Genomic DNA, 8,586 nt, shown 5'->3' on the forward strand with positions numbered 1-8,586 from the left:
TTTTACATTGGCGTGTGATGTTCAGAAAATGTATTCCCACCAAAACGCCCTGAGAATGTGCACATCAATTTACAAAAATACTCATCATAAACGTTGACAAAATATATAACAATTATTTAAAGAATTATAGATAGACTACTCCTGGATGCAACCGCTGTGTTAGATTTTAAATTAGCTTTACGGAGAAAGCACATTTTTCAATATTCTGAGTGCATAGCTCAGCCATCACGGCGAGCTATACAGACACCCGCCAAGTTCAGGGCAACCTAAACTCAGAATTAGTATTAGAAATATTCTCTTACCTTTGCTGATCTTTGTCAGAAAGCACTCCCAGGACTGCTACTTCCAAAAGAAATGTTGTTTTTGTTCGAAATAATCCATATTTATGTACAAATACCTCCGTTTTGTTTGTGCGTACTGATCACTTATCCAAAGGCATAACGCGCGAGTGCGGAACCAGAGACGAAAAGTCAAAATGTTCCATTACCGTACTTAGAAGACTGTCAAACGCTGTTTAAAATCAATCCTTATGATATTTTTAACGTAAAATTGCGGTAATATTCCAACCGGACAATAGCATATTCATTCAAGAAGAAAAAGAAGGAACGGCGCGCTGGCGTGAATTTACTAAATTACTCACGATAAACGCTCACAAAAAACATAACAATTATTTTAAGAATTATAGATACAGAACTCCTTTATGCAATCGCGGTGTCCGATTTTAAAATAGCTTTTCGGTAAAAGCACATTTTGCAATATTCTGAGTAGATAGCCCGGCCATCACAGGCTAGCTATTTTGACACCCACCAAGTTTGGTACTCACCAAACTCAGATTTACTATAAGAAAAATTTGATTACCTTTGCTGTTCTTCATCAGAATGCACTCCCAGGACTTCTACTTCAACAACAAATGTTGGTTTGGTTCCAAATAATCAATAGTTATATCCAAATAGCGGTGTTTTGTTCGTGCGTTCAAGACACTATCCGAAGGGTAACGAAGGGTGACGCGCCGGCGCATATCGTGACAAAAAAAATTCAAAATATTAAATTACCGTACTTCGAAGCATGTCAAACGCTGTTTAAAATCAATTTTTATGCGATTTTTCTCGTAAAATAGCGATAATATTCCGACCGGGAGACGTCGTTTTCGTTCAAAGACTGAAAATGTAAAATGGACTCTTCACGTGCATGCGCGCACCTGTCTCATTGTTCTCAGATCGACCACTATCCAAATGCGCTACTGTTTTTCAGCCAGAGACTGCAGAGTCATCATTCAACGTTCTGGCGCCTTCTGAGAGCCTATGGGAGTCTTAGAAAGTGTCACGTTACAGCAGAGATCCTCTGGTTTCAATAAATAGGCTAAAGAAGGCCAAGAAATGGTCAGAGAGGGCACTTCCTGATTGGAATCTTCTCAGGTTTTGGACTGCCATATGAGTTCTGTTATACTCACAGACACCATTCAAACAGTTTTAGAAACTTTAGGGTGTTTTCTATCCAAATCAAACAATTATATGCATATTCTAGTTTCTGGGCAGGAGTAATAAACAGATTAAATCGGGTACGTTTTTTTATCCGGCCGTGAAAATACTGCCCCCTATCCATAACAGGTTAACACCATAGTACCCTCCAAACTCGTCATCAAGCTTGAGACCCTGGGTCTCATCCCCACCCTGTGCAACTGAGTCCTGGACTTCCTGACGGGCCGCCCCCAGGAGGTGAGGATAGGTAACAACATCTCCAACCCGCTGATCCTCAACACTGGGGCCCCACAAGGGTGCGTTCTCAGCCCTCTCCTGTACTCCCTGTTCACCCATGACTGCGTGGCCATGCACACCTTCAACTCAATCATCAAGTTTGCAGACGACACTACAATGGAAAGCTTGATTACCAACAGCGACGAGACGGTCTACAGGGAGGAGGCGAGGGCCCTCGGAGTGTGGTGTCAGGAAAATAACCTCACACTCAATGTCAACAAAACAAAGGAGATGATTGTGGACTTTAGGAAATAGCAGAGGGAGCAGCCCCCTATTGTCAGTGGAATTTTCTATCCCAATGATAATAATTAACAATCAATAAGCCTTGACTACTCCCCAAGTTCTGTAAGACTCTGGGTTAAGAATAATTAGGCAAGGACTCAGCTTTCTGCAAAAGGTCTGTACAGTTTATTCAGAGAATGTTCTGAAGTTCATTGCACAAAGACATTCATTTTATGCTAACTCTCCACTTACGCACATACCTCCACACAAACAGTAGGTGAGTTGTAACCCTCCCTGGAGTTCTCACCACTGTTAATCACGATCCAGTGCTGTCTGTTCCTTTCCCCCGAGATTAGAGAAACCTTGAGGGTCACTCCCTTTCTTCTCTAAGTTACTCAAAGTTCCTCAGCTGTCGGGTCAATCACAGTCTACTTGTTGTTATCTTAGGCCCACTAAAACACACACACACACACACACATTTAATTTTTGTCCCGGGCCTCTACTAGACCTTATGGGCCTTTCGATTAGTACTTTAATTATTCATTATACATGCTACATAACTACTAATTACTATTTGGTTACGTGACAGGGTTGGATTCTTTAACTTTGAACATATTATTCCCTTATCATTCCACCCTTAAATGACTAAATAATACACACTGATACATAAAACGATATATGGAAACATAAATTGTAATACTAGAATTAACAAAACCCATACATGTATATACATCCGATACTCATCAATGACTGTCCTAGGCCTATATCAAATTATGACACTTTGTATTAGGATTTTCATCATAATTTTCATGAAAGGAACAGTCTGTCTAAATATTGAAAATAGTCTCATCAAACATTGGCTCCTCGTGGTTAAAAGAGACGGAGCCACCTTCCAGGCCTGGAGGCCTGTATTCGTCCTCCCACTGGTCAGAGCGCGGAATCAGTCCATATCTCACCATCTGCTGCATCAACGTTCTCTCTAGAGTTCTGGTGATTAAACCTCTCACACATGGGACCAAACAACATCCACACAATATTAACACACTCATACAGGTGAAAGCAGCCCACAATACAGTACTTGCAGTATTTTTCCATTTCCCAAACATGCTATCGAACCACCCTGTCAGGGAAGTATCCACCCCAGAGTTCCCTGCTAACTCATGAGCTAATGTGGTTAAACCGGCCAGGGCCTTAGTCACTGATCCATCTGTGTTATCAGGAATGTACGTGCAGCAATGAAACCCAATCATTCTACCTACCCCGCCCTTTTCTGCCGATAACATATTGAGAGTCCGTCTATTTTACCAGGTCATGAGGGAGGTGGCGGATGATTGGTCAGAGAACCCCTTTACTGCATCCCCGGTTTCATTCATGAATCCCTGTTGATTATAATAGATGTCATTAATCCAATCCACATTTGTATTTATTGTCAACTACCAAAATAATGTAATGGTAAAGCCTTCACCTATTTGATTCATAGCTTTGTATTCATCAGGAAGTTCCCTGAGGATGTCAATAGCATCCATCTAGACAAAGCTACTCCCATCCTGGTCAATAGCATCCATTTAGACAAAGCTACTCCCATCCTGGTCAATAGCATCCATCTAGACAAAGCTACTCCCATCCTGGTCAATAGCATCCATTTAGACAAAGCTACTCCCATCCTGGTCAATAGCATCCATCTAGACAAAGCTACTCCCATCCTGGTCAATAGCATCCATTTAGACAAAGCTACTCCCACCCTGGTCAATAGCATCCATCTAGACAAAGCTACTCCCATCCTGGTCAATAGCATCCATTTAGACAAAGCTACTCCCATCCTGGTCAATAGCATCCATCTAGACAAAGCTACTCCCATCCTGGTCAATAGCATCCATCTAGACAAAGCTACTCCCATCCTGGTCAATAGCATCCATTTAGACAAAGCTACTCCCATCCTGGTCAATAGCATCCATTTAGACAAAGCTACTCCCACCCTGGTCAATAGCATCCATTTAGACAAAGCTACTCCCATCCTGGTCAAAACTCCTCCTGTGCCTACTTTAGCCTCCTATAACTGGCCTCTGATGACTAACTCGAACTGGTTGGCCCAATAACCCCGGGGCGCAAGTTCCTAACCACCCTTTTTGGTAGTTTCTGTCGTATGCGTCCTTTACTGGTACTAGCCCACCCTACATCAGTTATAGGTGCTGCGAGGTTAAGAATTTTCTCCTGTACTTCTAAACCTAAGTCAGTCACATTAACGATTACCTTTCAACCCTTAAAATCATCTAAGTTCTCGGTGCCATTCTTGTATCTATAACACTGGTACTCATCAGGAGTTAAAGTGAACCGAGGTGGGTTGTGCCGAGTACTTCAATCTGGCCAACCCAATCCCTGTAAAGTTATTTGCTTTCCTAGGGAATTGTTTAATGTTTACCTCAAATCCTACATCTTGATCTTCTTTGATTCCTTATTCTATAAGTCACTCATCAGTGTATTATATAGTTTATCTTTTACTTCTTATCAATGACAACAGTATCCTATGATTAGTACCGGAAGGTGTTGGATCTGAATGTATCAGAAAGGTAACCAAGACTATGATGCAGCTCAGAGTCCCTACTCTTCCCAAAAACCGCCAACCCTCTCCTGCCCTTAGTCGATCTGCTAGGTACCACCCCATACTCACACCTCTAGGAGCACACACAGTGATGAACGGTCGGGATAGGGAATCTTCGTTAAGGAGGTAACCCCCGGACCCTGTTGGTATCGGTTCTTCTCCTAACTCTGTGTGTGATCAGCAGTGCCCATATGTGTACATACCTCCTTGCAGTGGGTAACGTGGACCCAAGTGACTCTCTCAGCTTTTCTAATGACAAAGGCAATGGTTTAACAGCACCTGGTATGGGCCTTCCCAACGGGGCTGCTTCCCGTCTTTTCTCCTCAGGGACTGGATCCACACCCAGTCTCCTGGTTGGTTTGAGTGAATCACCTTCTCCTGTAATTCACCTGTTGGACACAAAATCTTGGACATAAGGGTTTGGATAACAGACAGTCTTCTCATGTGTCTGTTAGTATGTGTCTGTTAGTCTACTTGTTGCATGTGTCTTGTTGTTATCTTAGGCCCACTAAAACACACACACACACACATTTAATTTTGTCCCGGGCCTCTACTAGACCTTATGGGCCTTTCGATTAGCACTTTAATTATTCATTATACATGCTACATAACTACTAATTACTAATTGGTTACGTGACAGGGTTGGATTCTTTAATCATTTACCTTTGAACATATTATTCCCTTATCACCTATCCACATCGACGGGACAGTAGTGGAGAGGGTAGAAAGTTTTAAGTTCCTCGGCGTACACATCACGGACAAACTGAAATGGTCCACCCACACAGACAGCGTGGCGAAGGCGCAGCAGCGCCTCTTCAACCTCAGGAGGCTGAAGAAATTCGGCTTGTCACCAAAAACACTCACAAACTTTTACAGATGCACAATCGAGAGCATCCTGTCGGGCTTTATCACCACCTGGTACGGCAGCTGCTCCGCCCACAACAGTAAGGCTCTCCAGAGGGTAGTGAGGTCTGCACAACGCATCACCGGGGGCAAACTACCTGCCCTCCAGGACACCTACACCACCCGATGTCACAGGAAGGCCAAAAAGATCATCAAGGACAACAACCACCCGAGCCACTGCCTGTTCACCCCGCTAACATCCAGAAGGTGAGGTCAGTACAGGTGCATCAAAGCTGGGGACCGAGAGACTGAAAAACAGCTTCTATCTCAAGGCCATCAGACTGTTAAACAGCCATCACTAACATTGAGTGGCTGCTGCCAACATACTGACTCAACCCCAGCCACTTAAATAATGGAAAAATGGATGTAATAAAATGTATCACTAGCCACTTTAAAAATGTTTACATACCCTACATTACTTATCTCATATGTATATACTGTACTCTATACCATCTACTGCATCTTGCCTATGCCGTTTGGCCATCGCTCATTCATATATATATATATATATATATAGTGGGGGAAAAAAGTATTTGATCCCCTGCTGATTTTGTACATTTGCCCACTGACAAAGAAATGATCAGTCTATAATTTTAATGGTAGGTTTATTTGAACAGTGAGAGACAGAATAACAACAAAAAATCCAGAAAAACGCATGTCAAAAATGTTATAAATTGATTTGCATTTTTTAATGAGGGAAATGTAGAACTCCTTACAGTATTATAGACACTATGTCCTGGGATTTCCTATGGTCTATGTAGATGAACTCCTTACCTTCCATCTTCCCTTGCGTGGCTTGTGAGCGTCATAGAGAAAAATAGATTGCATGTACAGTTGAAGTCGGTGGTTTACATACCCTTAGGTTGGAGTTATTAAAACTCGTTTTTCAACCACTCCACAAATGTCTTGTTAACAAACTATAGTCTTGGCAAGTCGGTTAGGACATCTACTTTGTGCATGACACAAGTAATTTTTCCAACAATTGTTTACAGACAGATTATTTCACTTATAATTCACTGTATCACAATTCCAGTGGGTCAGAAGTTTACATACACTAAGTTGACTGTGCCTTTAAACAGCTTGGAAAATTCAAGAAAATGATGTCATGGTTTTAGAAGCTTCTGATAGGCTAAATGACATCATTTGAGTCAATTGGAGGTGTACCTGTGGATGTATTTCAAGCCCTACCTTCAAACTCAGTGCCTCTTTGCTTGACATCATGGGAAAATCAAAAGAAATCAGCCAAGACCTCAGAAAAACAATTGTAGACCTCCACAAGTCTGGTTCATCCTTGGGAGCAATTTCCAAACACCTGAAGGTACCACGTTCATCTGTACAAACAATAGTACGCAAGTATAAACACCATGGGACCACACAGCCGTCATACCGCTCAGGAAGGACACTCGTTCTGTCTCCTAGAGATGAACGTACTTTGGTGCGAAAAGTGCATATCAATCCCAGAACAACAGCCAAGGACCTTGTGAAGATGCTGGAGGAAACAGGTACAAAAGTATCTACATCCACAGTAAAACGAGTCCTATATTGACATAACCTGAAAGGCCGCTCAGCAAAGAAGAAGCCACTGCTCCAAAATCGCCATAAAAAGACAGACTACGGTTTGCAACTGCATATGGGAACAAAGACCGTCCTTTTTGGAGAAATGTCCTCTGGTCTGATGAAACAAAAATAGAACTGTTTGGCCATAATGACCATCGTTATGTTTGGAGGAAAAAGGTGGAGGCTTGCAAGCCGAAGAACACCATCCCAACCGTGAAGCACGGGGGTGGCAGCATCATGTTGTGGGGGTGCTTTGCTGCAGGAGGGACTGGTGCACTTCACAAATAGATGGCGTCATAAGGAAGGAAAATTATGTGGATATATTGAAGCAACATCTCAAGACATCAGTCAGGAAGTTGAAGCTTGGTCACAAATGGGTCTTCCAAATGGACAATGACCCCAAGCATACTTCCAAAGTTGTGGCAAAATGGCTTAAGGACAACAAAGTCAAGGTATTGGAGTGGCCATCACAAAGCCCTGACCTCAATCCTATTGAAAATTTGTGGGCAGAACTAAAAAAGCGTGTGCGAGCAAGGAGGCCTACAAACCTGACTCAGTTACACCAGTTCTGTCAGGAGGAATGGGCCATAATTCACCCAACTTATTGTGGAAAGTAGGGAAGGCTACCCGAAACGTTTGACCCAAGTTAAACAATTTAAAGGCAATGCTACCAAATACTAATTGAGTGTATGTAAACTTCTGACCCACTGGGAATGTGATGAAAGAAATAAAAGCTGAAATAAATCATTCTTTCTACTATTATTCTGACATTTCACATTCTTAAAATAAAGTGGTGATCCTAACTGACCTAAGACAGGGAATTTCTACTAGGATTAAATGTCAGGAATTGTGAAAAACTGAGTTTAAATGTATTTGGCTAAGGTGTATGTAAACTTCCCACTTCACCTGCAGATGGTCATGGGAGTCTCAGCTTTGATGCATATATCTTAAATGGAACCCCAATGCATTATTTAATTACTTTGAACATTACGTATAAATACATTATGGTATTACAGTATATAGTATAAATACAGTAAATTATGGGGAATGGAAGGTGAGGTGCATTATGGGGGATGGGAGGTGTGTTATGGGGGATGGGGGGTGCATTATGGGGGATGGGAAGGTGCATTATGGGGGATGGGAGGGTGCATTATGGGGGATGGGAGGGTGCATTATGGGGGATGGGAGGGTGCATTATGGGGGATGGGAGGGTGCATTATGGGGGATGGGAGGTGCATTATGGGGGATGGGAGGGTGCATTATGGGGGATGGGAGGGTGCATTATGGGGGATGGGAGGTGCATTTTGGGGGATGGGAGATGCATTATGGGGATGGGAGATGCATTATGGGGGATGGGAGGTCCATTATGGGGGATGGGAGGTGCATTTTGGGGGATGGGAGATGCATTATGGGGATGGGAGGTGCATTATGGGGTTGGGAGGTGAGGTGAATTATGGGGAATGGGAGGCGAGATGTATTATGAGGGAGGTGAGGTGCATTATGGGGGAGGTTCATTATGGGGGCTGGGAGGTGGATAATGCATCAAGATAT

The 8,586-nt window shown here is 42.8% G+C and overlaps 1 protein-coding gene across 1 annotated transcript in view; it reads right to left on the reverse strand.

Moving 5' to 3' along the window:
- Positions 1 to 6,066: 6,066 nt before the first annotated feature.
- LOC106563961 (mitochondrial import receptor subunit TOM40B) overlaps positions 6,067 to 8,586 on the reverse strand; it is a 33,923-nt gene continuing 31,403 nt past the window's right edge. The window contains exon 11 of the mRNA XM_045690325.2: positions 6,067 to 8,586. This exon is cut by the window's right edge and continues 2,091 nt beyond it. The gene's annotated coding sequence lies outside the window, so the exon portion shown is untranslated.

Source organism: Salmo salar, chromosome 11 (assembly GCF_965601325.2).
Source record: "Salmo salar chromosome 11, fSalSal1, whole genome shotgun sequence".
NCBI lineage: Eukaryota > Metazoa > Chordata > Actinopteri > Salmoniformes > Salmonidae > Salmo > Salmo salar.